The sequence below is a fragment of the Ambystoma mexicanum genome, chromosome 4q (genome assembly GCF_040938575.1).
Source record: "Ambystoma mexicanum isolate Mex_15411 chromosome 4q, UKY_AmexF1_1, whole genome shotgun sequence".
Classification (NCBI taxonomy): domain Eukaryota; kingdom Metazoa; phylum Chordata; class Amphibia; order Caudata; family Ambystomatidae; genus Ambystoma; species Ambystoma mexicanum.
Window position 1 is genome coordinate 1,007,934,362 of NC_090928.1, and position 20,289 is coordinate 1,007,954,650.

Sequence of the window (20,289 nt, forward strand, 5' to 3'; positions counted from 1 at the left end):
GCTCCCCCCTCAGGTAACTCCATCACGCTTCCACAATTGGTGTTGTATCCTACGTCCACCTCTCCTTTATGTTGGTAGCATACTTTAGGCGCAGTCAACGGCAGTATTGTTATTGGGTCTTCATCTGTTTCTATCCATGTGAGCATAGGCACGTATTTGATCCAAGTCGTCCAACAGCTGTGGTTGTGCGCATCGATAGTTGAAATAGTTTCTTTTGTTACCATGTTGCTGCCAACCACTCCTATCTCCCATTTGTTGTCCAAGTACACTTTCCCCGTTATCGTCACCAGTGGCCTCTCCCAGCATCCTAATTTACCAGGAACTTCAGTGGCGTACCAATCACATGATAAATACTGCAGTGTTACTTTCTTTGTTTCTCCTTTTGCAGGACCACTTGTTATGTATCTAAATGCTTCAGCATGTAAAGTGCTCTTGTGGTAACTCAAATAAGTCTTGAGGAAGTTGTTTTCGTATGGGTATGAGTCTCGTGTTTTCCACGTCATATGCACCACTGTCACTTGAAATCTTCCTTTCGTTTGGAACAGTGCCAAGTAGATTATGCACTGTGCTGTTTTTTCGTCTATTTCTGTGGCAACAAATGTTCGAGAAGCTCTCATGGCGTATGGTATTAATGAGCAAACGTAGCAGCTGTCTTCTGTTGTCTGCTTACCAATGCGGGTCATGTGTTGATACCATATGTTGTTTGAGACGTGTGCTGAATCTTGTATATAATTGTCAATACCTTTATTATCTGAGTATGTGCTGCGTTGAACTCTATTCTGCTTGTGCGCAATTTTACTAATATCACCTGACGTAACACCTGTTGCAGCTGGGGATGGGGGTGTGTTAGGTTTGGGTACAGCAATAATATTGATAGCATAGCTGTACTGCCATACAGAGGCAGCTACGAACCCGGTGATTATCAAAATCCCTATTACTTTTATTACATATGCTAATTTCACTGGCATTTTGCTCTTACCTTGCTGCAGTCCGGCAGCGAATTCTTGCGATGTTAGAGTTGCCCGCCTGAAAATTCTCAATATGCTGGTTATTAAATGTTAGTTGTTGTTTTTTAAGCTCTCCCTATCAAATAGTCATTCAGTGCCCAGGCGAAGAGCTGTTCCCACGCCAATCTAAGCGATCTATCTCTTAGGGCAGGCAAGTATGGGTGGAGGTGGGGCATCGAGTATTCTATGGCCAAAAGGAACGCTGTGTAGTAGACACGTACCCTTTTCCTTTTCAGGTACGTTGGCTTTTTTATTTCATATACAAATTGGTGTGACAGTTCTTCTGGGTAATTATCGTCTGAGGGTACCATCTACTCCTGGGCAGTGAATTTGTTAGTTATCTACTTTCTTTAGCAATACAATAATACGCAGTTCCTGCATGTGCGAGAGAAAAGAAAAGAGAGCATTCACGTGTTTACATGTGTATTTGTGCAAGGCAATGTCCTTTAGTTCAGTTACTACTGTAATGGGTACAGGGGTCAGTGGATGGTGGGCAGGGGGTTTTTGGGTTCAACTGGTGGGCGTTGCTTTTGCTCTTTGAGCGTGTGATCATGGGGTGGGCTGTATGGGGATCACCCCTTTCTTCTTCAGTTATTGTCTCTGGGGAGTCTGGGGAGTGACAAGGTATGGGAATACTTGGGCCGCTGGCTGTGGTAGAACTTCCTTCTTCCGTTGTCGATGTTGTTGCTGTTCTCTCAATGGACCTGTCGGTGGCGCTGGGGCGGGTCTGTTGTTTGTAGATCTTTACGTCGTGTAGGTGGTTCCAGGCACGCTTGTCCTGTAGCTTTACTGCTCTTGTTGATACCTCCTCTACCAGATGGGGACCAGTAAAGCGTGGGCTGTTCCACTTCCTATTGAAATTGCGAAGTAGTACGTGGTCACCTTTAGCAATCTTACACAGTCCTTCCTTTTCCAGTTCTTTATCCGCGTCTTCTTGTTGGCTTCTATTAGACCCGCCCCGTGTGCGCTCGAGCTGTTGAGACACAAACACTACACTAGTAATCAAAGTAGACACATATTGGTACATTTCATCACCAAAAACACTTGCAGTGCTTTCGTGGTCGGTAAATGCTCTTGACGTTGGCGTTAGGGGAAGGCGCATTTGACGTCCGGTAACCACCTCATGGGGAGTGAGGTGGTGGTCGGACCCTGGCCTATTCCTTAGCTCAAATAAGGCTAATGGAAGACAATATAACCAACTCCTCTTTGTTGTTTGCTGTATCTTTGCAATTGCCTCCTTTAATAGGCCATTTAGGCGTTCACATACACCGTTGGCCTGTGTTTGGTATGCACATGCAAATTTATGTTGACTGTTCAGCAGCGATGTAATGTGCTGAAACATCACGTTTGCGAAATGTGGGCCATTGTCTGACCTTAACACCTCGCACACTCCCCACCTGGGGAAGACCTCCCTCACTAGGAACTTAGCTGCTCTAAATGCGTCTGGGTGTGAACAGGGCCCTGCCTCAATCCACCTACAAAATGGGCATACTATTACAATCCTATACCTATTTCCTTGAGATGCCGGAAAGGTCCCTCTGGCCGGGGTATAGTACCTCTTATCACCTTTAGAGTGTGGCCGGCCGTAAACTGTTGACATGCGAGACAATTACTGATAAAATTTGACACATGCGAATTTAACTCGGGGCAGAACCAGTCTTCCCTAATTCGTGCTGCAATTACTTCCTTGCCTGTGTGGGCTGGATGTGTGGGCTGGATGATGTAGTTGGTTCAGGGCGGTGTTCAAAAGTGCCAATGGTATTACAACCTTTCCAGTGCCACCCTGGCGCCATAGTGCGTCGGTCGGGGACATTGTACATCCATATTTCTTTTTCGCCATTGGTGCAGCCGCTTGTAACTCCATAATCTGTGTGGCTGGGAGATGGGTGTACCCTTCTCTTATCAACATCTCCTTAGCCATTCCCCTCCCTCTCCCTCTCTTTGACTCTGGGGGGTTCCATATCTCACCAAAGTATGCAGCATACTTCGCATGTGCGTCCGCTGCTGCGTTTCCCTTCGAGACATGGTCCTCACCATTGGTGTGTGCGGTGCATTTCACTAAAGCTAATTCTTGGGGGTCATTAATTACTTCAATTAGTTCAGCCAATAAGAGGGCATGTTGCACTGGAGTGCCATCAGCTCTCCTAAACCCTCTTCTTCTCCATTTCGGCAGCCCTGAGTGGACAGTGGATGTAACATATGCGCTGTCGGAATATATGGTCACCCGTTTGTCAAAACTTCCCTTCAACGCCAAGATCAGTGCGACCAGTTCAGCTGCTTGAGCGGAGTAATGCTGTGGTAATTGTACACATTTCATTGCCACACACACCAGTACCTCCATCATTTTTACCACTGCAGCCCCAGTTCTCCTCACACCATCCCTCTGATCGATAGTTGATGACCCATCAATAAATAAGAGCTCACCCCCCTCTAGTGCGTTTTCCTAAACTTTTCTAGTACATGAGTATATTTCAGTTATTTGTGTACAGTCATGGGCATAATCTCCCTCCTCAATTACTTCTGCTAGGAACCTTGCAGGGTTGACCGTGCTGCATCTAACAATTGATAGTTCGGGTCTGGATAGAATGATCTCATAACCTGATGCTCTTTGCGTGGTTAGGGTGGATTTAGGTTTATTTAATATCGCAAAAAGTGCATGTTCCACAAATAGTGTGGTCGGGCACCCCATGGTGATTGCTGATGCTTTTTCCACCGCAAAAGCAGCTGCGGCGAGACCTTGTTCGCAGGGGAAGTGGCCTAACATTACAGGATCCAAGTGGCCACTGTAAAATGCTACTTGTTTGTAGCCCATGCTTGTTTTTTGAGCCAACACTGCTTTCATTACTGCTGAGTCGCAATGTGAAAATATAAAAAATTGCCGCTCATAGTCTGGGGATGCCAGTACCGGAGCAGTTGATATCGCATCTTTTAATTCATCAAAAGCTTCTTTCATTTCCATCGTCCACCCCAGTTTTTTCTCCCCTTTATTAGCTTCCCGTAACGCCTCAAGCAGGGGTCCTATGTACGAACTGTAATCAAATACCCAAGCTCTACAGTAGTTGCAGAGCCCCAGGAACTGCTGCAGTTCCCTTACAGTTTGTGGCATTGGAGTGGTCGAAATAGCTTGTGCTCTTTGTGGTGCGATCTTTCTTCCATGTTGGGATATAAGCTGACCAATGTAAAGTACCTGTTCCTGACAGTACTGTATCTTTTCCATGTCTACCTTGTAACCTTTGTCAGCCAATATTGTCAACATCTTTAAGGAGTCCTCTCTGCATGTTTTTTCGTTTTTACTGCAAATTATTATGTCATCCACATACTGCAACACCGTGCTTTCTACTTCAATGTTACCCAAATCCATCTGTATCACTCTATTGAAAATTGAAGGTGACTCACAATACCCTTGTGGCAATCTGGTGTGCTTCCACTTAGTGTTTCTGTAAGTGAAGCTCGTCAGATCTTGTGAGTCTGGGTGTAATGGTATTGAGAAAAAAGCATTTTTAAGGTCGATCACTGTAAATCGTGACGCTTCTGCTGGAATGCCACACAAGATTGTGGCCAGGTTTGCAGCTACGGGGTATTCCGCTTCTACTATGTTGTTCAAGGGCCTGAGATCCTGTATAAAGCACCAAGACCCTCCTTTAGCCTTGCGCACTGGGTACACAGCCGTATTACATGGTGATTCTGAGGGGACCAATATACCATTATTTATAAGGGCCGTTATGGTTTCATATATGCCCTCATCTGCCTCCTTTGATAGTGGGTACTGTTTTACTCTGGGGAGTATTGCACCTTTTTTCAATTTTATCTTTACTCCCCCTATACTTTTTATGCAGCCCACGTCATAGGGGCCAGTAGTCCACAATGATTTGGGTACTTTTGACATATCGTCCTTAAAGAAAGGGGCAGGGGTACATGCGGGTGCCTCAAGTGCCATTGCAATTTTCTGTGCTACTTGTTTGTAGGCCACCCTTAGCCATATTTCCACACTCATCATAAACACCATTTCACCCTCCTCTTTTTCATCTGAAAACAGCTCCTCATCTGACACCTGGGTGAGCCTACATCCTTCTGCTAATGCTATCACTGCCCTCCATGCTCTTCCTTCTCTGTCTTGGGCATGTACAGCAATATAATCAGCTGTTGCAATAATGCTCTCAATATCCATTGAAACCACCTTCCCTTCTGGTTCATTAACAGGTGTTTCTGGTCTGAACAGATAGGCTGCTGGCCTTCTCCATATTTTCCCTTCTATCCATGGCATCCATGCAATTGCCATGTCCGTTCCATACTGGAAGAGTTCACCATCTACTGGCTCCGCCCTAATCGCTGTCTGTCCACAGTATGCTTGCATAATCTGTCGTGCTGTGAGCATGTTAATCCCCGGAGTAGAGCAAATTATGCCGTCCTCAGTAAAGGAGATCGTCATATTCAGCCTGTTCATTATATCTCTCCCCAGTATATTTATTGGTGAGGCACTATAATATAAAAGTGGAACTGACAGATCGTAATCTCCAATAGATAAGGGAATGTTATCAGTAAAGGGAACCAACCCTCTAGCCCCAGAGAATCCTTGGGTGTTCATGGTCTCGCCTGACATCTTAAATTTACCTTCCCTAATGCAAGGCCGGGTCGCCCCGGTGTCAACAAGGAATGATAATTTTTTGTCACCTATCGTTACCTCTATGCGTGGCTCCTCCGCACTATTAGGTGTTACTGACAGGATGGGACACACCAAGGCCGTCTGTGGGCTGTCCTATTGGGGGTACAACGACTGGCCATTTCCGGTATAAGGGTTGTGACCCAAAACCGTCACCCTACCCAGTTGTGTTTGTGGTGTTTGGGGTTGTTGTGTCATCGCTACCTGTTGTTGTGGCAGTGTTTGGGGCTGTTGTGTTAATTGTTGTTGTTGTTCATTTCCTTGTTGCAACATTTGCTGTTGTGGTATGCCCTGCTGTACCTGTGAGGGCCTTGGTTGTCCCTGATCACTCCATGATGGTGTTCCTGGTCTAACTCTACACGTGCGTGACATGTGCCCCAATAGTCCACAGCTCCAACACACCGGTGGTTCCCTATTCTGCCATTGAAAGCTCCCTGTGTTGTCCTGGTATACTGGTTGCCCTGTGGGGTAGGAATTTCTAAGTCCTCCCACCTGCGGTTGGGTGCCATATCCGTACCCTCTCTCTCTCATAATTCCTCCTCTCCCCCTGTTATAATTATAATACCCAGCTCCTTGCATTGGGTATCCTCCTCCCATGTTGGGCATGTATGGTTGGAGTGGCGGCACCTGTTGTGTTATAGTCTGTGAAGGTGGTATTTGGGAGGAATCTTGTGCAGATACTACTTGTGTGGGGCTTTGGGTCATTGTTGTAGGTGTAGTTATTAGTGCCCCTTCCATTGTGTATTTAGTAAGCTTTTTCTGTACTAATTTAGCCTCTTCCGTTTTCCTGTCCTCTTCCTTTTGTTTCATTTTTCCTTGCCATGTCCTACAATGATGCACTATAGTCAGTTGTATTTCGGGCCATGGTTTTGCTTCCATTCCCACTACTTTCTTTAGTTGTTTCTGAACTCCTTCTGGGAGCCCTTGTACCAGTATATGGTAAAATATTGCTGGTGTTTTATCCCATTGTTCTCTAGTTTCCATGCGCCACTTCTCTTGGATTTCCTGGATATAATCAACAGGATCTTCGTTCTCATGCATTTTGCGGGATGTAATTGCTCCTATATCTGATGTGTCTGGGTACTGTACCTTCAGTGCCTGCCATAGTGCATGTCTGCAGTTTGCGAACGGTGCCCCATCGTGCGATGTATTTGTTATTGTTACCCCATGAAATCCCGCTCTCTTCCAGATGTCATCCGCTCTATCCCCTAATATTGATATTAAAAGGCCCTTTACATCTCCTACTGCCAGCTTTTGTCCTGCAGTGTGTTTTTCCATTTCATATATCCATTTACCCGCACCTCCACTTAATGATGGGAGCCTACATTTTATATTTTCTTTATCGGTATGCTTCCAAGGAACATACTGTGGTCTAACCCCACCTCTCTCCAAAAGTGGCATTAAATTATGTCTTGTTTCACGCTTTGTGTTCCATAATATTGAGTCCTCACACCCTTCCTCCTCTTCCCTTTCTTCCACATTTTCACTTTCGTTTTTATTTCCCCTGTTCATACCTCTTTCTTCTCCATCTTTTCCCCTTCTTCCATCTTTCTCTGTATTTAATGTGGGCATGTGTATACCTCTTTCCTGCCTGCGACTAGGGAGGTCTCTAAGTCGCCATGTGTAGGGTGTCAGTTCGTCAGTGAAGGGCGCTAGTTTTATTTTGCGTAACAAACGTGAGGTGGTTGAGCATGTAGGGTGCGATAGGGGAGGGCGTGATGGGGATGATGGGGATGGGGATGTTGCGTCCTCATGTGCCTGTCTTTCCTCTATTCCTTTCTTTCCCTCCTCACTTCTCTCCATCTCATCCTTTCTCCTACTGATCCATGGTGAGTCTAGGTTGGTCCGGGTGATGTATAGTTTATCTAAGCTTTCCCTTTCACTGTTTCTTCCTTCATTTTCCACTCCCTCTTCCTCACTACAAAAGCTATTAATAAACGGCACCCCCCACTCGGTCTTTTTCCCCTTGATCGTTACTGTTTGTAAATCTATTAGGTCCAGTTCTCCTCTTTCTCCTTTGTCAACCGCTCCCCTTTGTGCTGATGTTGTTGCTACTTCTGGGTCATCATATACATCCCCCCATGTTCCACTCTCTCTTCCCCTATCTCCTCTTTCTCCTTCATACCTTTCCTCCATCTCCTTATTATTTTCCTCCCTCTTCCTTTTCAATTCCTCCATCACTTCACTTCTGATCTGTTCTAATATTCTTTCATCCTCTTTCTTCCTTTCCCATTTCGCCCTTTCTTTTTCTACTATACTCTCCATCACCCTCCCTTCTTCATATTTCTTAGTTGATTCTGATAGTAACCTCCTCCTCCATATTGCCATTTCTTTTTCTTTTTCTTCTTCTTCCCTTTTCTTTTCCCGCAGTACTACTCTTGATACCCTTTCTGCTGCTGCTTTTACCCTGTCAGCTTCTCTCCTTTGCTCCTCAGTTCGTTCCCTTATTTTTTCCAATTCGTTCTTACCTTCTTTCCTTTTCCTCGCTCTCTCTCTCTCCTCCCTCTCAAGCTGTTTGATCAATTCATTCTGTTCATCCCTTAATTTTGCTAATCGTTCCTCCAAAATCTCTTCTTTTTGTCTTAACAGCTCTTCCCCCCTCAATTCACTCTCCCTGGCATTATCCTCCTCTGTTTTCTTTACTACCTCCTTCTCTTCTCCTGTTAATGAACCTCGTAATTTTAATAATATCTGTGCAGCTACCCATTCATCATTTCCTATTTCCATAGTCTGGTCTTCTCCAGTCCTCCCCTCCCCTTTCCTATGAGCCACATATGGTGGAGGGCTGTATGCCGGGTTCGAGTATCCCTCAGCCGCCCTTATCTGTCCTCTTTCTATTTCTCCCAATTCTCTTAAAGGGTACAACCCCCCTCCCTCTGTTTTTACTCCCGTTACTATGGGTATATCATTGCTCGGTTCCTTTTTTATTTCATCTGCTTTATTATTCTTTTCTCCTCCCTCACCTCTGTTTCCCGTGTTCTTTGGGTCCTCATGCCCCTGTTTCCCATCCTCTCCTTCCTCCTTAATCTCTGTTTCTTCTGGTATTTCCCCCATAGTGAACATTCCATTTGGTCCTGGTCGGGACCCCTGGAACATCCTCCATAAGTTAAACACCTCCACGTGGTTTGCCAACTTCTTCCCTTTATATGTATTGTGCAGATGATTTAATAGTGAATGTTGGACATATGGATCGAAGCTACCGTTAGGCGGCCACGGTGTTAGCATTTTGTTATCCGTCCCCTGGGTCCATTCTATGCTATACTTAATCAGTTTCTCCCTATGGGGTGGCAGTGTTGTGCATATGTATTGTAGTGGCGTGGTGAGGGTGTTCCCCCACCCTCCCGATCCTGTTCTGTAAGACATAGCAGCGCTCCACTTGCTACCCTTCCCTAATCTGGTATCAGTTTATCCCACTAGTAGTTTATAATATGCAGCCTTATATCGTTACCTGGCCCCGTAAGTTTGGGGACTTACGATAGTCCACTTAAGGAAAATTATAAAAATATAGTATGTTACATTTGTAGGTTTTCCTCTGCCTTTCTTCCTTTATACAACACCCTTACGGCCCCCTGCGGCCGAGGCGTACGTAGCCCCCTGCGGCTGCGTACCCCTTATTACGTTCTTATACAGTCGTCCTGTTTTCACGTGCTCCTCCCCCTTCTACACTTGCCGTGGCCGGCGTTCTCCGTACGCAGCCACGTTCCCCGTTTCGCCTTTTCTCGATCAACTCGTTTTACCGTTTATCTCCGTTTCCACTCCCTTACCACAGTTCTCTTCCCCTCCACTCTCAAAACGAGGATGCCTCGTGCTTGCGATATCCTATGAAAACCCTATTGGTGACGTCACCGATCTGTTAGAGCTACTGGTAAGTTCTTCATATATTCTTTAAATCCAAAATACACCTCCAATCTACCCCCGTTAACCCCACAGCTGTCTTCCTGTCACTCCTGGAACAAGGTAATCAAATCAACAATATAATCGGACTGCGCACGCTGCGTCGCCTCGCTTGTGATACACCCCTCGACAGGAGGGCTTAACCAGCCAATTATCTTCCGTATTGGGCAACTGACTAGCTACCGCCTACAGGGAAACGTCATCTACCTATCGAGTGTCTTGCTCGAACAATAGGGATCCTCATCTACTCATTGATCAATAAATGCCAAATCGTAGGAAACCACACACACACACACCCTTACACGTAGTCGCGACCTAGACCAATCAGTTTCTACGAGCGGCCGCACGTGATGTTTTCTTGCTCCGCCCCCTTCTCTCGCGTTACGTAGCCAACTGCTCTCGCGCTTGTTCAACTATCATTCATTCTATTTCTAACACTAAATTGTCAAACCTTCGCCGTTCACCTGTGCAACACCTCCCGCCTCCCGTATTTAATTCCTCCCCCCTCCCTCACAATTTCACATTGTTTGTTGTGCGTGGCATGCTCACCAAGTTCTCTTGATGCGGGGCCGCTCAACTGCGTGCACCCCTCCGAGCGGCTCGTCACCTCCCCTCATCTGGACCACGTCTGAACACTCGCCAACCGCGGGCGGGATACTTCTCAACCGGCTCCCGAGGGCCAATATCCGGATTGCGCTGTCCGGTCTTCTCGCAGCTCCGCGATGGTCCTGTAGTCCTCAGAAGGGGGCGACGGCAGAGGGGGCCGCGCCGCCGGGCCTCCTCGCAACTGGAGTGCTTGGAAAAAAAGTAAAAAAATAAAAATGCCGATCTTAAACAGATCTCAGCAGTGCCTCCAACTTGTCGGGGGGAAATTCTGCCGGGGTCGGCCGGGCCGTCCGCAGACCTCCGGGCAGGGAGGCCCCAACTCCTCCTGTATATCCCAAAAGAGATAGAGTATGAGACACACACAAGAAGCAAGGTGACTCTGCTGTTTATTAAACACAAACGGCAGGGATGGGTCAAGGATCATACGCGTCTGACCTGACACACACACAATCGTGGGGCTTGCAGGCCCTTTTTACTGTAGTATGACGCGCTACTTGCGTCACTTTAGAAAGTTAACAAAAAACCTATCGCCACTGTTAATTGGTTGCTCGAGTGGTAGGGTTAGTATAGCATACGTATAGAGAATAATATGAGTGGACGAGGGTTAGTCAGGTGATATATCTGGGTTGTCCCTACAATTAGATACATGAGATTTGTTACATGAAGACTCCTAATGATTGGTTAATGTTACTGGCGTCAGGGATAAGAGCCCCACGTTCTGATTGGTGCGCCCGTGAGCTTCCCAGCCTGGGACCATCGCTGTTCCCAGCTCTCGGTGTACCTGCAATTTGCAACAATGTTTCACTATGGGTACATGCAGACAATGTGAAGACTTATTCATGAGCTGGACGGCCGACTACTCCCACTGTCGCAGATGTCCATTGATCCTTTCAAGTGCATCTGCCTGTGTCTTGTAACGAGGGATCCAGACACCTCTTTCCTCCTGGGCTTGGCATCTCGTCAGGTTCGGCTTGGTCACGTGAGATGGGACCGTATTTGAGGCAGAATTCTGCACAATTAATATTGTTTTTCCACTGTGTGCCTGGTTTAATTTGCAGGTGCGACTTTGATGTTGGTGCACGGCGTGCGAGGTTGCAACATCGTGCCCTTGATGGTCTGCTTTTGGAATGTGAGTTTGCAAAATTACGACCTTGGCTGTCTGCTTTCGCCAGGCTCATTCTGCAGAATCAGCAACCTGACTCTTGTTCTGTTAACGTCCACGGGAGCTCTTGCTTGCGGCCTACTTAGGCCTGGTGTATAGGTGGAACCGTTTGGTGCACAGGCGCTTCAGGTTATAGACTCATATTGTCTTATGACCAGTATCGTGTCTTCGTTATAATTCTCATTATGGCACCTAGGTTTAGGAGAAGCGTAAGCAAGCTCTTTAGATGAGTTCATGGTGCGTCTTGCGTTTCTGCATTTTGAGAGCCTATGTGGAAAATAATAAAGATGCACGTCCGTGAGTATGTCTGTCGCCTACGTCATAGCACTGAGTATATTCTTCGTGTAGATTGGTGCGGGAGTGTCCAGTGTGTATGTTGGCACAGGTGTGCTATCCGTTGGCTGGGTCGTCATGGCATCTCTAACGACGTATAGTTTTTAGTCTAGTTGATCCATACCGCAGGCATCGGCATGGGCAGGGCGAGCTGTTGGGCAGTTAGATGGACACATCCTTATGTTCCTGTAGCAGGGTATCTGGTCGTCTGGTAGATGGGCAAACTCTTCTCGTGGCGGGTGCTTGGGCCGTGAACCTTTAGGCCAGGCGCGAGAGGGGGAAGATGGGAGCCTGTTTTTCCATTTTCCCACTTCACTACACAACAGCACAACCACCAAACCAGGATGTCTCCGATCAGGTTTTTGCCCGCCGAGCCGCTTGCCTTCTTCAGATGAAATATATCAGCGCAAAGATGATTTTAACAATATTATTACAGAAGGACTATAGGATAAGAGAGAGAGTTCAGGCAAGATAAAAAGGATTTCTAACAATACAGTTCTGGATATAAGATAGGATGGACTTAGATAGAGATGACTATGGACAGTACATAGTCTAGTGACAATCCTATTCTATGGATACTCACTACCAATGTTTTGAATGGAACCATCAGGGATTCTGGTTCTGGTCAGGGATACTTACTGGGACAGACTGCTGGGCACACCGGACTGGTCTGGCTCAGCGATCAGCAAGGCGCTCTGGACACCGCACGGCAGGAATGGACAGCAAGGCGCTCTGGTCTACACTGCACAGCACGACTGGACTGGATCTGCAATGGCTCTCTGGTCTGCACAGCACAGCATGGCACAGCACCAGATTGGGATTTAATCTGCCCTTCTGGTTATGAAGATGATTCTTTGGCAGGCAAGCAGTTACAGCACAGCCTGGCTGCTTCTTTGGTTTCCCCTTTAAGTTGAGGGATGGGTTCTGGAAGTTAGGCCCAGCTGAAAATGGTTCAGCTATGCTCTGAGCCTTTCTGCTTGCAAAGTTTCTGTAGTCTGGAAAAAGGAGTATGGATGGATCTCCTTCAGATTGCTTCGCCAAATTGGGATGGTGGGTGGGTCAGTGTGTCTTTTTCTAGGTCCTCAGATGTCTCTGTTTATGTGTTTGATAAAGGGGTGGGTATCCTGAATTATCATAGGCGCACCCCCTAGGTTGTCTATTGGCTAAAGTCTGCTCTTGCCCTTGAATGGAGGGGAAAACAGAGTGTCATCATGATGATGCTGTTTTATGAGGCAAAACATCCTCCCCTTTGCCTTTTGCACATAAAATCTATTTTGATATAATACATCTTTACATGTGTACAATCTTTATACCACTAACATACATAGATCACAGATTTTGTAGAGCACACCCTCTTCCAAGCCTCGTTGCTGTGAGATCTTGGGTCTGGATTTGACAACTTTTCACACTTTTTGTCCGGGACACAATGTCTAATTTGTCAAAAATGTTGTACATATGTGCGCATGATATCTGGGCATAAGCGTTTGACGTTTCATGCTTCTGACATAAATACAATTGCTACAAAACCAGAATTTTCACTGTGCCTTCTCAGAACATCGCAGTTCTGTCTCCTTTTAAAATGTGCACAAAAAAATCACATTACCAATGCTGTTAATTCTATAATTTTTACAAATTCGCACAGTTCTTTATCAGTCTTTTTCAAAAATATGCTTTCTGCGCTTTGTGAATCAACAAAAGTGTCTATCCCCGCCTCCATCTCCATCTTGCAGCTCAAGAGCAATCTCCGCCCTCTACCTCCTGGCAGAGGTCACTTTGACACTTTACAATCTGCATATACTTTCAGCCAAGGAAGGTCCATTGTCTCTCCCAGGAGCAGCCCACAATCTCCTCCCCTGATTTAATCAACACAAAGGTGTACATTCCTGACCTTGGTGGGAAGCAGGAGAGATGCCTTTTGTTGGGGGAAGCTGGGTAGAACTGGTTTGGTGACTCTGAGTTCAGCTGAAATTCACTGCCAATTTCTTACATTTTTCTTTATTTAAAATAAAACTTGCAATTTTAAATCAGGCAACTAGAACTCTAATTCCAGTCTCTAAACCATGAAGATTAAATAGTTACAACCCATATTACTTTTGATAACAGGTCACTTAATTCCAAACATTTGATGCCAATTGCACAAGTTTAAGCTTCTGATGCAACGAATGACAGCTGTCATACAGGCGGCCGCTGGTACTGCGCCCCTATTTTGACAGATTTTCACACGCAAGCACACTTTTTACTGTGGATATTTTGAAGATAGATTCCACTTTTCATGACATTGTGTGTTCATATTGATTCCTTAAATGAAGTGGCGGGTAACAACCAGCAAAGATATTGGATGTGTTGTGGTGTTTTGGACTGGTAATTTGTATTTTCAGCAACCCAGAAAAAGGGGTTTCAGAGCAATTTCTGGGTTTCTCTCAGTAAAGCACTGCCTTTCATGCAGTTTCCATTTTTCCTTGGTAGGCCCCAGTGGCATGTTTCAGCAGTGAGGTCTCCTTCCACCACTGACAACAAGCAAAGTAGATTTAGCAGCCCTCTTTTCCAGTTTCAAAACACAATTTTCATAGGTTTTGGCGTGCACAGGGCTTTTGCAGCTATTTTGATGATTCTTGCACCATTAGCACACAGGGATGTCACAGGGCAGGCAGAGCCTAGTGGGTTAAAACATCCCATACATCGACTGGGATGAAGTGGAATCAAAATTGTGGAAGAGACCACTCAACCTCCCTAATTTGGTTCCTATAGTTTCCATCCGATATGAATTGGGCTTGACATCGCTCTTGGCATGAATGGAATGGAGATGGATCTCCGCAAATAGACTGGTCCTTGAGCCTCCCCCTCTATCTCTCTATGAAAATGTGGCAACACAGACCCAGAAGGGAGACAATGGATTCCTAAATACATTTAGGGACAGATCTACACTGATACTAGCAAATGTAGATTCTGATGAAGATACCCTGGTTCATAATTCATTAAAATCTAAAGAGATTTTTTATAAAAGGGAGATTGGATCAGACCGATTGAAAGAATGAGAATACTAAAGTTGTCATCCTCTCTCTCTGAGTTTGACAAGCCCAGATCCTTATAGTCGACATATCTAAGGAGGTCTCTGGATCCCAGTGTGAGGGCTGACTTCCTCAGATTTAGATTGAGCATCCTCCCAACTTCAGAAATCCTGCACATGAGAGACAGGGAAGCTTTCCCTAAGGATCTCTGTCATGAATGTAATCTCGAATCAAAGCACTCAGTCCAGCATGTTCTGATTAGTTGCCCAAGCAAATGGGCCCTAGGGGTCCTTAGGCTGGAAAGATGTGTTCATAGTGTTGATTCTCTTTCAACCACCATGTTCTGGAAAAGACTTATCATAGGTAATGGATTGTTTCTGACAACCAAAGTTGTGAATATATTGAGGTTTTAAAAAGTCCCAATAAGATTAGAATTTCACCAGAGGTTTGAAGTGTGTCCATGATGAAAAGAGGCGAGGTAAATAGTCCTCTGATCTAAAACCCTTTGGCTCACTTGGGAAGAGAATTTAATTTTGTTTCTGCAATTATTACTTGTTTATACTGGAATACTATGTACGTTTAATTCATTATGAATCTATTTATGGTTTAATAATTTTAATATGTTAAATTGTATACATGATGTTATCTATTTTTGATAAGTGTAAAAAGTCAAGACTCATCTTGGCTAATTCACAATAAATAAAAACAATAAAAAATTAATAAAAGAAATAATAATCATTTGGGTAGCAGCTCCATTTATAAATGATCACCCTTCTGATAATATATAGAGGGAGATTATTGCAACCTTCAAAGTAACCTTTGGAAGTCTGCTCCAAAGAGCATCCCCTACACACACGTAAACAATAGCCATGAAGATCTGATAGAAGTGTGTGTGTTTATGCTGCCTAAAGCAGTGTTATTTCAAACAATTATTTGTATTTAATTGTTGTATTGATGTCTTTACCAAAGCCTTTACTAAATGCATATAGATTACTGGCATAGATAGTTTTATATTCAATGCTGGGGAATTAAAACTGTCCCCCAATACCAGAAGAAGGACTCATCAGTGCAGTTATGAAGGCAATATTGTGTGAAACTAACATGGATATATATCTATATCTATATCTATATCTATATCTATATCTATATATATATACACATATATACACATATATATATAGATATATATATAGCTTCATCAGGAGCACAGCTGCAGATCTACCACCACATTAATCAAGAACGGGTCAGTCCTTACCTCCCAAATCTGTAAGCACTACCTGTAGCCATCTGTATCACTCCTCTCCATAACCTTCAATAAGCACCCTTAATAGTGTGTCCTTATATTCATAATATGATACACAGCTACTGTGTCACTTTGTTGGACGTTGGACAGCACTATACAAACCCAGGAACATCAATACATGCTCATGCAGAAACCAGGAATCCTTCTGTCAACCCTGGCACTTTCGAAAAGTGGCTCAATAAAAATAGCGCATGATAACTGGAGCAGGAGACAGCCCATCGTGCACCCAGGCAGAGAATAAAGAAGGATTTTATGCAGTTATTAACAAAATATGCAGGTTTTGGCGTTGCAGAGATTGTTCTGATCACCCATAAAACTATAGGGTCAAAGTTAGAATTTGATAGGCTGGCACAATGGTATTGCCAGGACAGCTCTTTTCAATCCATTCTCAGGGTCTTTTGCTACTTCGGCTACTAGATGTATGCCAACCATATGTCAACATTGATGAGTGAGAGGAGAGCATATGTGTGTGCCCAAATAATTATTTTGAAAATTATACCATGTTGCTCCAGATGCATTATTTTATGGATGATCTTATTGAAGAGATTTACCAGTATCTTTGAGAAAACCTTTCAATTAGAATGTATCAGTAATATCAGGCAGAATGCTTGGCATAAACACAATCTTTGTCTGCCCAAATTTCTACAGTCACCCGTGCCACCATTTTATTTAGACCTGAGCCCTCGCTAAGGCCTTTGCTTCATTCAGGCCTTCCTAGGCTCAGGCGGTAAGGATGTTCCCGGCCCTTTATGCCCTAAACACACTTGTAATTTCTATGGTAAAGTGAGTCTCTTCTCTTAAGGAGGGAAACTCTGATTTCTCCAAAGAGTATCAAGTAATGTGCTTATAAATTGCAAGACGAGAGATCTACTTCTTTTATTTATATGTTTTCTGAAACATCATCTGGGCCCCGTTGGATTATTCATAAATTGGATTGAGCTCTTACTTTACTGTCTGCATGGTCTATGAGATTTTCCTTCAATCGGTCATTCTAGCATTATTCCAATATTTTCCTAGATTGGAAATTCCTGATGGATGCAGTCTCTTGTGTTTCCAGTAATTGCTTGAGTGCTACTTTGTTGAGTGTGCAGATTTTTAAATACAATCGTTCAGTGATGTAGTCTTCATCGTCCCACCCTGCACCAGACCATTATCGCTTATACTTTCCTGGCCGTAAATGCCAAGGTAACTCCTCTGAAAACCCCTTATCAAAGATCCACACCATTACTCTACTGGATGAAGCAAAATGTATTCTGAAAAACTCTTTCTTCGGCCCGCCTGTCCTAAATTGTGTCTTACACTAACCATGTGTGCGTTTTGCATATTTTGGCACACTAGCTGAAAAGGTCCTGGCATGTCCGAGCCCACATTTGACAGGTAAACACAGGTCATGAATCTCAAGTCAATAATGGCATGAATGTGGACTATGACACTGTTAGATTGACAAATTTAGTAGGTGCCCAGAATTGCAATTATAAGTCATTGGTGCCGTTATAGGTAAGGGAACAAGACGTTCCAGGTGATTTGTACTGGAAACAATAATCAGCCATTGTTGTGTGTGGTTACCAAAGCCATCCAATAATACGATGTTTATTCAAAACAGCGCCCTCCCAGACTTCATGAATACATTCTAGGAATGCCTAGTAGGCAAAGAAGAGCACCTGGCACCTATTGCATGCACAAGCCCCCCCTGGTGATCCACAGTCACCTGCATGTGTAGGCAGCCACCCCTGACACATAGTCCATTTCTCCTATGGCGATGAGGCCCACCTCATACAAAATGTCCCAATGTATATCCGTATCTGAAAGGGTACGTGTGCCATGCATATGAGCTGCACAGCCTTGTTTATGTTTACAAATGGAGGAAATGTTATGGGAGATATAACCAAATATGTTGCATGCTATCTGTTATGGCTTAAATGCCCAGCCCTTAAGTGTTCCTATGTGATGTCTCTTCAGCCTATTCAGTCCCATTGCCTGCCACTATAAACAACACATAAGAAGTTCCAGAATGCTGATATTGACAGGACTGAATGGGATGCAACTGCTAGATATAGTGGATCTTGTCTCATGATGTGAATCGCACACACTGAGCATGCCTATGTGATATGTGTGTTTATGCTTCTACAGATGAGAGGATGGGTGAAGTTGTATTCCTGTTCTTTGAGGCTACGGATGGGGTGGCCCAGCAGGGGACCAGGTGCCACAAGCTACAGCCTGGTGCTGGAATAGTGGGTACTGTGGGGGAGAATACACTGGCCAACCCCACAACACCCCCACAACATTCCATTAATCTAGAAGGGGATTCTTGCCGTATTGTCCCTTTAAGAATATTACTAATGTGCAAGATGCAGAAAGGTGCTGAGGTACTCATTAATCAAATCAAGAATGCACACATGGATAATACATTAAAAGAAAGGTGGATAGAGACAGGACATGAGCTCATTTAGAGATGACATAAGAAGACACAAGTTGGGGAGAGGGAACCTGGCAGGAGGTTTGAGAAGGGAGGCCAGAAGACAGGAGGAGAATGGGGAAAATAAGAATTGGAGAAGTGTAATATCAGTAGGGATGTGAATGAGGTCGAAATGAGAGATAAGGTGGGGGCAGGAGCATCTGGGAAAGTAAGGAGGAGGATGAAAGCAGTGGAGGGTGGCAAGGAAAAAACATCACATTAAAAGAAGGATGGGTAGAGTGAGGTGGTTGAAGTGGATGTCCATGTTGGAGGAGAGGAGAGATTTGAGGAGGTCATTGGAAAGTATATCAAGAGGAAACACGAGGCAGGTGAAAGACGTTTGTCAGAGAGAGCTAGCAATTAGGTGGTGCAGATTGAAGGAATCCTAAATAGTTGGGAAGAGATGCGTACTCGTATGAGGAAGAAGGATGAGTGTCAGTGGAAGAGGTTTCAGAAAGAGAGTTGGAATGTTGATGTTTTGTTAGAAGGAAAGGGTAGGGAGCACCCCAGGAAAGGAGAGCTTATTAAAAGTTGTGCAGAAAAGACCAGCGAGCTAAGTGTAATAAAAAGAAAATTCCAAAGAAGGAGTTGGAAAAAGAAAGCATCCCAGGGCCTGCAGAAACATAGGTGACAGGCATTAGTTTGGCAAGCTGCACGCCTAAGAAACCTTGGAATGATGGTGGAACAAATGCATGGCTCAGCACCAAGCAAGTGCATTTCAACCAAAACAATAGTGAGGAGAGCAAAGAGCATCAGGAGGAGTGTACCTTAGGTCTGTGAACATGGTACACCATGACAAGATAATGTGAAGTACTGCAAGAGTGGGCCTGCATTCTGCCAGACACAGAACCCCAAGCCAGGGTGGTTGTAATGGTGTAGGATGTTACACTCTCCAGATGTCAACTTCACCTGGTTGTGACCAGAAAGCCTGAGTGTGGATATTACCAGTGAACTGAGCTCTGCTCCATGTTTGGACTTTGAATCTATCGAATTTGAAGACTTCAGGAAACCTCAAAAGGATGGAAGAAAATACAAGTAAACAGGAAGATCAAGAAATAAATGTGGGTAAAAATCTCAAGCACAAAGGTGAGTGACAATTTGTTGCACCAAGCAGCAGGGAAGGAACCTAGGTTTGGTAGAACTCTGGGTACTTTTTTTTTATGTTCAGAGATACTTATTGGGAATCCAGGTTGAAGATTGACCCCTTTGATAAGATATCCTGACTATAGTTCGTACATTGTGCTTCCCCTTTATTATTTTGGCTCACAGTCTACTACTTCCTTAATAAAGTTCTGTGAACTTTATGTTTGTTGTCTGGCCTTGACTGATCCATGTCTACTTTGCGACAGGGATTATTATCCCACTGTTCTAGCAAAAAGCAAAGGGTGTCAGAGCCACCACCGATGGGTGAGGAAAAAGTAAGAAACAACACATGCTAATCAAGAATTCATCCACATGGACAGACTGACACAAAGACACAAAGCATGCTATACTGACACAGGAATGTGTAATATACAATGCTCTGTAATTATTGAAGTAAAGTTCTAATGCCCCAGATTAAACACTGGAAAATAATGATGCCCCCTCTTGTATATCCCCAACACAGCGGCACCACCTGCCATGGAGGCCAATTATAAATCCCCTCTCTATATCCAACAAATCTGCATTCTTTGATGTGATGGCTGATTTTATTCCTGCTCTATCACAAATGCACCCACTATCCCTTCACTGATGGCTGACGATACCTGCTCTCTAAACCCAACAGATTCACAGGTTACCTTGGGAGAATAAATGCAAAGAAATAGATCCACTTTTAATGAGTCATTGGGAACCTGATGGGAACATCAGGTCAGCTACCCTC

General features: G+C 44.5%; 1 protein-coding gene across 1 annotated transcript in view; it reads right to left on the bottom strand.

Moving 5' to 3' along the window:
* The window catches only part of USH2A (usherin), a 4,817,015-nt gene that overhangs the window by 2,383,009 nt on the left and 2,413,717 nt on the right, over positions 1-20,289 (bottom strand). The window lies entirely within an intron of this gene.